General features: G+C 57.9%; 1 protein-coding gene across 4 annotated transcripts in view; it reads right to left on the reverse strand.

Moving 5' to 3' along the window:
* Positions 1–12,060, reverse strand: part of GLI2 (GLI family zinc finger 2) — a 216,288-nt gene that overhangs the window by 169,894 nt on the left and 34,334 nt on the right. The window contains exon 1 of one of the 4 annotated variants that reach the window (XM_051848777.2): positions 11,928–12,052. The exons of the other annotated variants lie outside the window; for them this stretch is intronic. The gene's annotated coding sequence lies outside the window, so the exon portion shown is untranslated. Of the gene's footprint in view, positions 1–11,927; positions 12,053–12,060 lie in introns of those variants that run through there. 4 annotated transcript variants of the gene reach the window in all.

Consider the following 12,060-nt stretch of genomic DNA (forward strand, 5'->3'; position numbering starts at 1 on the left):
ATCCCATCATACTCAGCCCGAGTGGCCAGTGGCTCAGTGCCTTCATCTGGAAAATGGGCGCCCCACCCCCACCCCCGGCAGACACCTGCACAGCACCACAGTATGAAGTGGGCAGCCAAGGTGGGACTCTGGCTCCCCGCAGGGGAATACTGGAGAGAGGGCACTGCCGCGACGCTGCCACTCCTCCAAGGACAACATTGAGCTGGGCTCACTTTTTTTTTCTTTTAAGATTTATTTATTTATTTGAAAGGCAGAGTTACAGAGAGGCAGAGGCAGAGAGAGAGAAGTCTTCCATCCACTGGTTCACTCCCCAAATGCCTGCAAGGGCTGGAGCTAAGCCAATACAAAGCCAGGAACCAGGAGCTTCTTCTGGGTCTCCCACATGAGTGCAAGGACCCAAGCACTTGGGCCATCTTCCACTGCTTTCCCAGGCCATAGCAGAGAGCTGGATCAGAAGTGAAACAGCCAGGACTCAAACCGGAGCCCATATGGGATGCCAGCACCACAGGCGGGGGTTTAGCCCACTATGCCACCACACCGGCCCCTGGGCTCACTCTTAATAGCTAGTAGCAAAATAATCCAGTTTATTTTTTTTTTTTTTAATTTTTTTGACAGGCAGAGTGGACAGTCAGAGAGAGAGAGACAGAGAGAGAAAGGTCTTCCTTTGCCGTTGGTTCACCCTCCAATGGCCGCCGCTGCAGCCGGCGCACCGCGCTGATCCGATGGCAGGAGCCAGGATCCAGGTGCTTTTCCTGGTCTCCCATGGGGTGCAGGGCCCAGGCACCTGGGCCATCCTCCACTGCACTCCCTGGCCATAGCAGAGAGCTGGCCTGGAAGAGGGGCAACCGGGACAGAATCCGGCACCCCGACCGGGACTAGAACCCGGTGTGCCGGCGCCGCAAGGTGGAGGATTAGCCTATTGAGCCACGGCGCCGGCTCAAAATAATCCAGTTTAAAAATTCTCCTGGGGGCCAGTGCAGTGGTGTAGCGGTGAGTAAAGCCACCACCTGCAGTGCCGGCATCCCATATGGGTGCTGGTTCAAGTCCTGGCTGCTCCACTTCCAATCCAGCTCTCCGCTGTGGCCTAGGGAAGTTTTCCAATCCAGCTCTCTACTGTGGTCTAGGGAAGAAGTAGAAGATGGCCCAAGTCCTTGGGCCCCTCCATCCATGTGGGAGACCTGAAAGAAGCTCCTGGCTCCTGGCTTCAGATCGGCACAGCTCCAGCTGTTACAGCCATTTGGGGAGTGAACCAGCGGATGAAGACCTCTCTCTCTCTCTCTCTCAGCCTCGGCCTCTGTAACTCTTTCAAATAAATAAATCTTACACATACACATACACACACACACACACAAATACATCTGAATTCTCCCAGGTGAAAAAGCACATATATGCTCAGACCAGCACAGTCCACACCTGCTGTGTGTCCCTGGCTGTCTTGCTTGCCCTCTCTGAACTTCAGTTTGCTCTTCTAGGACATTGCACCCATCCCGGGGTGACTGAGAAGACAGTGGCCTTCCCAGCACAGTCAGTGACACCTATCATGGCCGCTGGCCCACGTGGGGTCTGGCCTGGCCCTCAGGTCAGGGAGGGGGGGTCTGGCGGGCCTTCACCTGTTCCTACCACCTGCCTGGCTCTGTACTAGAAACCAGAGCCTTGTCACAGCTCCAACAGGGCCCAGGCAGGACAAAGGCAGCGCTCAGGAACATGTGGCCTCCCAGAGGTGGGGAAGGGGAGGCTGCTGGTCGAAGCCTGGCCCCATGGTTGCTCAGTTCCCCGGAAAACTCCGCATGGGGAAGGGGGAACCACACAGTTCCTCCTGGGCAGGACCCTCTTCCCCTGCCCCAAGCAGGGTCTCCAAGAGCCCCTGGCCTCAACCTTGGCTCCCGGGGTGAAAGGGTGACCTCAGAAGGGGAATCCAGCTGCCACAATCCATGTCTGGGCCCCTGCACGGTGGGGTTGACCCCTAGGGCTCCCTGACATTGACCTTGGCGGCAGACTCCACAGCAACAGCAGTTGCTGCTTATCAGACACAGAACCACCACCACCACCATCCTGCCCCGTCTCTGCATGGACGTGGCACGTGGCCTGGGATCATGAAAGGAGATTCCTCCCAGGCCCAAATCATGACCTTGGCTTTACAACCAGTGGCCCAGAGAGGGTCAGCACCCTCACCAAAGCCACACAGCTAAGATGCAGCCGCACCAGTGGACCAGGGCAGGTGCGCAGGCATCTCCTTTTTCCTTTTCCATCTCGGCTGAGCTCTTTCGGTCTGCAGATGCCTGCCGCATGCAGGAGCTGTCTCTGGGGATCAGGGATCGGAGCCCAGTTGCTGCCCTCACGGAGGCAGACAGGTCGGCAGGGAAAGCATCAGTGCATGCAGTAGCATATGCCACACGTCAGACAAGCAGCAGAGAGCTGGCGCTCTGCAAGGGAGGGCGGCCAATTAGGGAGATCCGGGGAGGCTCCCCATCACCCGGCACCAGGCCTGTGGCTCAAGACAGGGAACAGAAGGGCCTGAAACTTGACCTGCAGGGCACTGCGGGGGCTAGGAAGGCATGAGCCAAGGGAGCGGAGGCTCTTGGCACATCCCAGGGCCGGGGCAGGGAGAAAAAGCAGAGAAGGAACCAGCAGGAGGAAGAGGAACAGTGGGGGCCATCTAGGTAAGGAGGAGAGAGGTATAGAAAGGATAAGGGCACGCCTCAGCCCCCTGGTTTCTGACATAGCCACACAGCATCCCCAGCCTGGCGCCCACTGACCCACCTCTCCCAGGAGCTTCAGCCCAGGGGCCTGCAAGGCAAAGGAGGAGCAAAGCCCTGGCCTTGCACTGTGGCTAGAAACAGGTGTCACACAAAAATCCGCCTCCTAACAGGTGCACCTGCTTCTTTACCGCTCCTTGAATTTATTTTCCCAAGCATGAAAGCTCCCTAATTTGCCCAGCCCCTGGGCTTCCTGGTGCTCAGGTAAACAGATAATTAACCCTAATTCCCTGACTTACGGGCCTGGAACAGGGGCCAGGCAGGGCCCTTGATGGGAAAGGCAGGCCCCTCCTGCGGCAGCCAGCCTCCCTCCAGAAGAGATGGGTACGGCTCTGGCTCCTGCGAGGCCCCGGCTAAGACCCATGCATGTCATGGTCCACACTTGAGATGACGTCACACCATCTACTTATTCCTCATGGGAAAACCAGGCTGCCTGCACCCCGTGGTTTGCACCCCCCCTTCCCTGTCTCCTCCTTTCTCTACTGAGCAGGCCCTGCTCTAAAACCCGGACACCTGCCCTGCGGGCTCCAGGGAGCCTCTAGGTTTGTCTCAGAGCTCCACTGGGAGCTGTCAACAAAAACCAAGCTCTCCCTGGGCCTCGGTTTGCTCATCTGGAAAATGGGACTGAACAGGGCCTGGCGCGTGCACATACACAGGGGCCTGGCGTCATCACTACAGCCAAGCAGCCTGCCCACTGGCCACAGGAGCAACAGGGCTTGCCCCCAGGCAGTGCTGGAGGCCACTCCACCAACAAGAACCTGGAGCCCTGGGGCCAGGCAGGACGGCCCCAACCCCCAGAGTCTGTGCCTCTGATGCGAATGGTCTTGGGCTGCTCAATTCCAAACTCCCATCGTCACCTTCCTCCCTGGTCAGCCCAGAAGGCCGGAGGGCTGGGGTCTCTCCCTGATACCTCCCCCCACCAACACACCCTCCCAGCCAAGGGCTGGGGTGAGCTCCCAGGCTGTACCATCTGCAGAGCAAACAAGGGGCCCAGTGTGCAGTCTGCACGCCAGACCCAGATATTTTCACAGCTGCATTGTGTACCGCTGAGGCACGACTCCCCAGGAATCGGGGAGCAAAAACAAGCTTGGCCTCTGTCCCGATGAGGGGCCACGGACCGACCGGCCAGGGCAAGCTGCGGGCAGGGGCCAGGGCGGCACGGGCATGCGGGCCAGGCACTGCTCCCAGCCAAGACCCTTTCTTTCAGGGCTGGGGTAGGCAAGGACCAAGTGGGGAACCCCCGCAAACTAGAGGAACAAAGGCCAGCAAGGCAGCAAAGTGCCCACAGGATGAAGGCTGAGTCCCACCCTGGCACCAAGCCCTGCAGGGCCCCTGCTCTACCCCATCATCAGCTGACCTCAGTCCCCCACCGGCTGGTGCAGTTGGTGACTCTGGTCACTTATCTTCCCCTCCTCCCCAGCCCAGCCCCGCTGTCCGGAACCCTAATTCCCCGACACCTACTAGCATCACCTCCTCCAGGAAGGCTCCCTGGGACGCTGCCAACAGCAGGCCAGGGCAGGGCTCAGTCCCATCTCCATGCCCCCTGAGGTCAAGACTTCTGCTCTGCTCGACTTGTATTTTAAATATTTGCTTATTTGTCTGTACCCCTTGATGTGCACCCCAGCGTCACTTAGTGTTTGATGACTGACTCACAGACTAACAGCCTAAATATTTGCAGGCGTCAATACCCATGAGGTCAGAGTCGGGGCAAGCAGGCTTCAGCCACTGTGACCATCAGCACTCTGGGGTAGGGCTGGGTTGGACAGCATCAGGCTATCTCTTAGGTCAGGAGAGGTGCAGTAATCAACTTGTAATGTCTGCCCTGGGCAGTGCCGGCCAGCACTGCCAATTAAGGCCTTCAGGGAAAAGTGCTGCTGGCAGGAAGCACTCCTTGCCTCAAATTCTAAGCTCCCAGCGAGCAAAGGCTTTCAGACATAGGAGGGAAGTCTACACATATCGGCTTTCCAAGGCACACAACCCATCCAGGATCAACAAAAAAGTGACAGCCTAGTGCTCCCAAGGCTGGCTGAGCCATCACACACTCAAAGTGGCTAGGGGTGGTTCTGCAGGGTCAAGGGCGTGGTGCTGGTGACCTTCCCACACCCTCTTGGGGGCGGAGTGGGGGAGAGGCGATTACAGATGATGACACCAAGTCACAAAGGCTGCTCTGGGTCCCCGCCTGGGTGCCAGGAGTCCTGGTCAGGCTGCCGGGAGGAGGGTGCCCCCCATTCCCCACCTTGGTTCCTCGGAACCTTAGGGGTGGACTCGGGCATCTGCTGAGCTGCCCCAGGCGGTGGACAGAAAGAATGGTGCTAAGATTCCCCTACTTTAGCCTTTCCCAGGGCCTGTGGGGAGTCACTCCTATGCCTCCACCCCCAATTCCTGCAGGGTTTCTCCCTCTGACCCCAGGGAATCTCAGGGGTCATCTCATCCAGTCCCCTGCCGAGGCAGCTGACACAAGACAGTCCCTTGTCAATGAGGAAAACAGTCTATCCCCCAGCCCCGAGCCCCGAGCCAAGCCCAGAGCGCAGTATAAACCACAGCCAGCAGGACAGATACACATCCCTACTCCAGCCAACACTGGCTGTGCCACCCTGGGCTAGTGTCCCCCATCTCTGGGCTTGGTGCCTCAGCCAGGAGCCGGGCAGGCTGGACCCCCAGGGAGGACAGTGTGGGGCCCCGACTGGGAAGAAAAGCTGGAATGCTGGGTGTGTGGGGCTTCAGGCGGTACCCAAGCCACCTGCACCGGGGAACTGCACCCCAGGCACCAACAGTCTCCCCAGCCTGAGGCCATTGTCTCCATGGGTGGCGCTAGGCTTGGGACAGGGGTGCAGGGCAGGGGTGGCTCCAGGGAGAACCGGGCCGGTGTGTGGCCCTGGTACCATCTGGCTGGGCCCCCTGCTCCGACTTGCTGAGCCGTGGTTGTCCTCCACCTCCTAAGCAGTGCCTGCCCCCGACTCTTCTGTGGGTGCTGCCCGTGCCAGCCTCAGCCACTGGATTTCCTCACCCTCTGCCAGCAGCCAAGCCAGCACCACCCTGATGGGTGCCAACACCATCTCTGTCTTGCAGGGACGCCAACAGGATCGATCAGCCAGGATCTTGGCACCTCAGGTGGGAGGAGGCAGGCACCCCAGGCTCACCTGCCAAGCTGGGTCCAGGCTCTCCCAGCCCCACCTCCCCCCTGCATCCCCAGGAGCCAACACACCTCTCCTGGAGTCCATATCCCAGCCTGAGCTAGGTGCCTGGACCCCTTGGCCTGGTGACCACACGCCCATCCCAGCCTTCTGTGGGTCAGCTGCAGCCTGGGCACCTAACGTCTCCAGGACTGGGGTGAGCACAAGATCCTTCCTTCATCCGGGGCCACACGGCTCTCCTGAGGGCCCCCTACATGTGAGCCATGCCTACAGAACAGCATGGGCAGTCCTGTCCCATGCAACAGCATCAAGAGAAACTGGCAACGCCAACCCAGACTGAAACTCCTAACAGAGACAAGCTCAGGGGGCTGCCAGGCCTCAGTCGGCCTGAGGGGGAGGTCAGGGAAGGCTTCCAGGAGGAAGAGGTAAATAAGCATTTGCAAAAGAACTGGAGCAGAGAGGCAAAGTACGCCGGAGACTCCTGGGCAACAGGTGGCCACTGCCCCTATGGAGCCTGTCGGGCCTGTGCCATTCCCTGCCCCTATCTCCCAGGCCTCATTTCCCACCAATTCAGGCCTCGCTCTTTGCACTGAAGCACCCAGAGCAAAAGCCAGAGTCGTCTGCCAGCCCCGTGTGCTCCCACACGGCCCCGCACTCTGCCTGCCCACAGCCAGGATCCGTCAGCTCTCTGACAGTCACCGCCAGCCCCTGACACATCCCCAGGACACAGTGGGGTCACCTTGTTAATGCTGCATCCTGCGTGCCTACTGGTGGCTGCAGCACGGCAGACAGCCTGTGATGAGGGCTACCCGACCCCAGAGAGCCTGCCAGGAAGCTGCAGCCCACCTTGGAAAGTGCTAGATATGGGGCCGGCACCGTGGCGTAGTAGGTTAAGCATCCGCCTGCATCGTCAGCATCCTATATGGGCTCCGGTCCAAGTCCTGGCTGCTCCACTTCCAATCCAGCTCTCTGCTGTGGCCTGGGAAAGCAGTGGAAGATGGCCCAAGTCCTTAGACCCTTCACCTGCATGGGAGACTTTGATGAAGCTCCTGGCTCCTGGCTTCAGATTGGCTCAGCTCTGGCCGTTACGGCCATTTGGGGAGTGAACCAGCAGATGGAAGACCTCTCTCTCTCTCTCTCTCTCTCCCTCTCTCTGTATCTCTGCCTTTCAAACAAATAAGTCTTCCATTGGCTTAAAAAATAAAAATAAAACCACCCGGACTCTACCTGAAATTCTACCATTAAGAGAGTCACTTGTTGGAAGCTTTTCAAGAATAGTCTATTAAAATGCAAACTCAGACCTTGAGTAGTCTTCATACAAAAAGCTCAGATGGGGGATGAGGTACTCAGAGGGCTGGAGGGAGGTAAGGAGAGAGTTGCTAAAAACCCTGCATCAGCTTGCTGCTGGCTGTCCTTGGCTGTCCCTGGCGGCAGGCCGCACCCCCCAGATAAGAGCAGCCTGGCCCCAGCCTGTACTTGCACTTCCGCCATTCCCAACCTGCCGCCATCTGCCAGCCTCTCTTGCGGTTCATGCTCTCCAAGGTGCCCACAATCAAGTCCCTTTTGTTCTCTATGCCTTACAGCCCAGCTACACGGAGCCCTGCAAATCCGTCTCTGGGGCCGGGGGTTCCTGAGCCAAATGCCCCAGGTAGGCTCAGCTCTGGGATCCCTGCCCAGGACCGTCCCGAGAAAGCCATCCCCAAGTGCTCCCAGCCTAAGGAGAGGCCAGGATGCCACGCCACAGGAAGCTGACAAACTCTGCAAGCAGCCACAGAGCACAGTAACAGGTTGAAGGGACCCTCTAGCCCGAGGGCTGCAGCCACAGCCAGGACAGGGAGTGGGATCCTCTGTCCCAGAATTGCAGTGTCTTTCATCCACTGGTTCACTCCCTAACTGGGGCTGGACCAGGAACCAAAAATCTCATCCCCGGTCTCCTAGATGGGTGCAGGTGCCCAAGCACTTGGGCCATCTTCCTCCAGTTTCCTAGGTGCATTAGCAGGGAGCTGGATCAGAAGTGGAGCAGCTGGGACCCAAATGGTTGCTAGCATCACAGGCAGTGGCTTAACCTGTTCTGCCACAACACCATCCTCTTGGGGTCATAATCTTTAAACAATAGGTCCTTCTGCTTTTGCATGAAAAGCTCTATGCATTGATAAACACAGAGAAAACATGAAAACGTGGCCGCACCTAGCCAGCGTTCCTTCTGACCCTGAAGGAAAAGTGTGTGTGAGACCCTGTGCTCCTCTAGTCCCCGGGGAGCCCCCTGGGACCCTGAATGGGGGACAAGGGGACGAGTGTTGCTTCCCACCCTGATTCCTGCAGGACATGGCAGGGACATGCTTGCCTCTAGCCCACCTCACTTTGGCTGCAAATCCCCAGCCCATTCTTCTGAAGAGTCACTGACACCCCACAGGCACACAGGGTGGGGGGCCCACTGCAGGCTGGGAAGACAGCTGGGGTTCCCAAAGCTGTGGCCAGCTTACAGCCCTGACATCTTTAACGGAAGTGCAAAAGCACCCAGGCTCTGTTCCGCCACTCACCACCCAGGAACCCTGGCAGGAGGCTCAACCTCTTTGAGAGCAGTGGGCAGCACCACACATGGCCAGGCCTCCCCACAGTCTCCCCAGGTTCTGCCCTGCATGGGGCAGGGTCTTGTTCCTGCAGCTCTCCTTTCCTCCTTAGGGCCAGCATTGTGGCACAGCAGGTTAGGCCACCACTTGTGACATTTGTGACACCAGCACCAGTTGCAGTCCCGGCTGTTCCACTTCCCATCCAACTCCCTGCTAATGCACCTGGAAAGTTATTGGAGGATGGTCTCTGCCACCCATGTGGGAGACCCAGATGGAGTTCCAAGCATCAAGCTGTTGTAGTCACTTGGGGAGTGAACCAGCGGTTGGAAGATTCTTTCTCTTCTCTCTCTCTCTCTCTCTCTGTCACTCTGCCTTTCAAATAAATAAAATCTTAAAAAAAAAAAAAAAAAGGCAGCAGCAGCATGAACAGAAGATGGCCCTGCTCAGGGTGCAGCTTCAGCCTCCCCCACCCCAGCACTCGGCTTTCCTGATCTCAATACTTAAGGCGCGCCTGCTCCCCAGCTGTCAGAGTGTGCCCGTGCGTGCGCATGCGCGAGCCTGCATCGCACCAGCCTTCTCTTTTGCACAACAGCCTCCAAGTGAGCTGTGAGGAGCAGAAGCCTTCCGGAGCCTGCAGAAACTCAAAGGTATTTACATTCTACAAAGAGGGAAAAAAAAAACTGCATGCCGAATCCACATTCCTTCCCCATGCAGTGATGTCTGCTGGGCTGGAACAGGATGCGTGAGCTGTTTGCTTTCTCCACTTGCCCAAACACAAACACACCCATGACACGCACGCATGCACTCCTGCACACGCTCTGTGAGCCCGGACAGCTCAAACCTGCACTGACTCCCAGGTTTGGAAATGGGAAGGGAGCCTGGGGCAGCCGGGCCTGGGCTGGAGACAGGGAAGTTCGGTGGGTAAGGCATAGGGTTCAGTAGAAAGACCACCTTAGCGCTTACCTACTGTTCCCCCAGCAGACAGAGAAGTCTCTCTCTATGGCTCTACCCCACCTCCCTTTTAAATAAATAAATAAGTAAAAGTTCTTCATTTCCTTCTCTAAAGGGTAAGGTGGAGAATGGACAGGCATGGTTAGCAGAGAAAGCTCTCAGTCGATGTCAGCCGCTGTTAGTACTGAGCAATGAGAGTAAATCCCCAGGCTGAGGCCGGCGTTGAGCAGTTAAAGTCACCGCATCCCTTATTAAAGCACCTGGGTTGTGGTCCCAGCTCCCCTTCCTGCTAACACACATGCTGCGAAGGCAGCAGGTGATGGCTCAAGTGCATGGACCCCTGCCACCCACATGGGAAACCCAGATGGAGTTCCTAGCCCCTGGCTTCAGCCTGGCCCAGCCCCAGCTGCTGCAACCATTTCAGGAGTAAACCAGCTGATAGAAGCCAATCTCTTTCTGTGTGTCTAGACCCCGCCCCCCACCACCCTGACTGTCTTTGAAATAAACAAGTAAGTAAAACTTTTTCATCATAAAATATAATAGTCCCCTTGCTGGAGAAAGAGTGTGCATTAGGCCAGACCTGTGTGGGCAGCAGCTCTGAGCTCCAGGCCACGGTGAAGTGCAGGCTGGTCCAGCCCAGGTCAGGTGTGTGGACTTTGTGGCACTTTTCCTCCTTAACACCTGCAGCAGGTAGGCCAGGCACTCGCTGAAGGAGGTCCTGGCTGGGCTCTCACACACACGTACACTCTGTGCAAGGATTTCAAAGGCTGTAACCAGTCACGAGCAGCATTGGAGCCAGCCAGCTCTTCTTTTTTACCTTATTTATTTGATTGACTTTCTCTTTCTTATGGCCTTTTACTTAAAGATTTATTTATTTGACAAGCAGAGTCACAGAGAGAGAGAGTGAGAGAGATTCCATCCATTGGTCCACTCCCCATATGGCTGCAATGGTCAGGAACCTGGAACTCCATCCGGGTCTCCTATGTGGATGGCAGGGGCCCAAGCACTTGGGTCATCCTCCACTGCTTTCTCAGTAGCAGGGAACTGGATTGGAAATGCAGCAGCCAGGACTCGAACCGGGGCCCTTACGGGAAACCCACGTTGCAGGCGGCAGCTTAACCTTCTACACCACAGTGCCAGCCGGCCCCTTGATTCACTTTCCAAATGCCTGCCTGCTTGCAATGGCAAGGGGTAGGCCAGGCCAATGCTGGGAGCAGGGAACTCCATCCAGGTCTCTCACATGAACTACGTAAGCCCCCACTGCTGCCTCCCAGGGTCTCAACTAGCAGGAGCCAGAATCAGGGACCAAAGACAGACACTTAACCCTTCAGCCATACGCCCACCCCAGGAGCTGGATGACTGCAGTGCTGACTTCACAGGGCGGGCAGCAGTCCATGTCAGTCTGGAAATGCCTCCCACGAGCCGAGCAAGCAACCAGAGGCCAGGTCCCCCACCCAGCACTTGACCTGGCCACGCGGTCACCTTCCCTGTCATGCCACACACACACACACACACACACACCCGCAGCTCATGCCCCCAGCCTGCTGCAGATCCCACCAACACAGACCCACAGGGGCCTTCTCCCCCACCGGCCACGCGGGAAGAGTATGAAGCTCCACCCACCAGCCTGCCTCTGGGACACCCCAGCCTGCGGCTTCACACGCCCCCGGCCCAGCCCTGGGAACCTGGCAGAGAACGCGATGCGCTCCCCTAATTATTTTCTCTGGCTGTGTGGGTGTGGCAACTGAATCAGGACAGGCAAGGCTTGCATTCTGAGTCACAGGAGAGGGGAGGGATGCTGAGAAGCGGGCCCCGGAAAAGAGGGGCCAGAACAACCCCCAGGCTTATGGCCACCAGCTCAGGAGACCCCGGGGAGGAGAACTCCCCAACTCAGCCCCCTTCCCTCCTCCACACAAACCTAGGCCTGTGCTGCACTACTCCTGCGCCGGACATTCAGCCTGGCTGGGCAGCCCAGGTCCTGTCTGCTGGGAGCTACCACCCCGAAAGGTCCCCCACCCAGCAACTTTTGCACCCCAGAGCCTCTGTCCTCCCCAGCCAACCATATGGGGATCCAAGCCTCACATCTACACCCAAGGCTCAGGCAGCACGTGGACCCAGCCACTCACCATGGTCCCCCATCACACACCGACAGGGAGGCCTTGCCAGGACCCCCAGGCTCCATGTGCAGCTGCTGCCACCACTCCCTCCCCACTAGGCTCTGCCAAGCACAGGTCTCGGGTCTGTGGTCCCCCAGAGCAGGAAAGACATTCAGAGGAGCCCACACGGGACTCATGCCCCCACCCCCGTCACTCATGTCATTGGGGCACTCCTCCCTCACACACTCCATCCCAGACTTGCATGTTCACACTCATTGCACAGCCACACATTACCCAGAAACGACACACACTCGTGCACACACTCACACAAACTGCACACGATTACGCCAGCTCATAAAGTCGCACACTCGCTCACACACCCCCAGTGACAAACATCACTGCCCCCCAACCCATGCTCACCATCCTCTCAGTGCTGGGGGTGGGTTGCACCCAGCCATGAAAACAAGCCTTGGCTCCCGGCTCCCCAGGCAGTAACCCAGGCTGGCCCAGAGGCCACCCCCAAGCAGCTGAACCCTCCGGTCCTGGCCTGCTC

This window comes from Oryctolagus cuniculus, chromosome 3, assembly GCF_964237555.1.
Source record: "Oryctolagus cuniculus chromosome 3, mOryCun1.1, whole genome shotgun sequence".
In the NCBI taxonomy this organism is placed as follows: Eukaryota; Metazoa; Chordata; class Mammalia; order Lagomorpha; family Leporidae; genus Oryctolagus; species Oryctolagus cuniculus.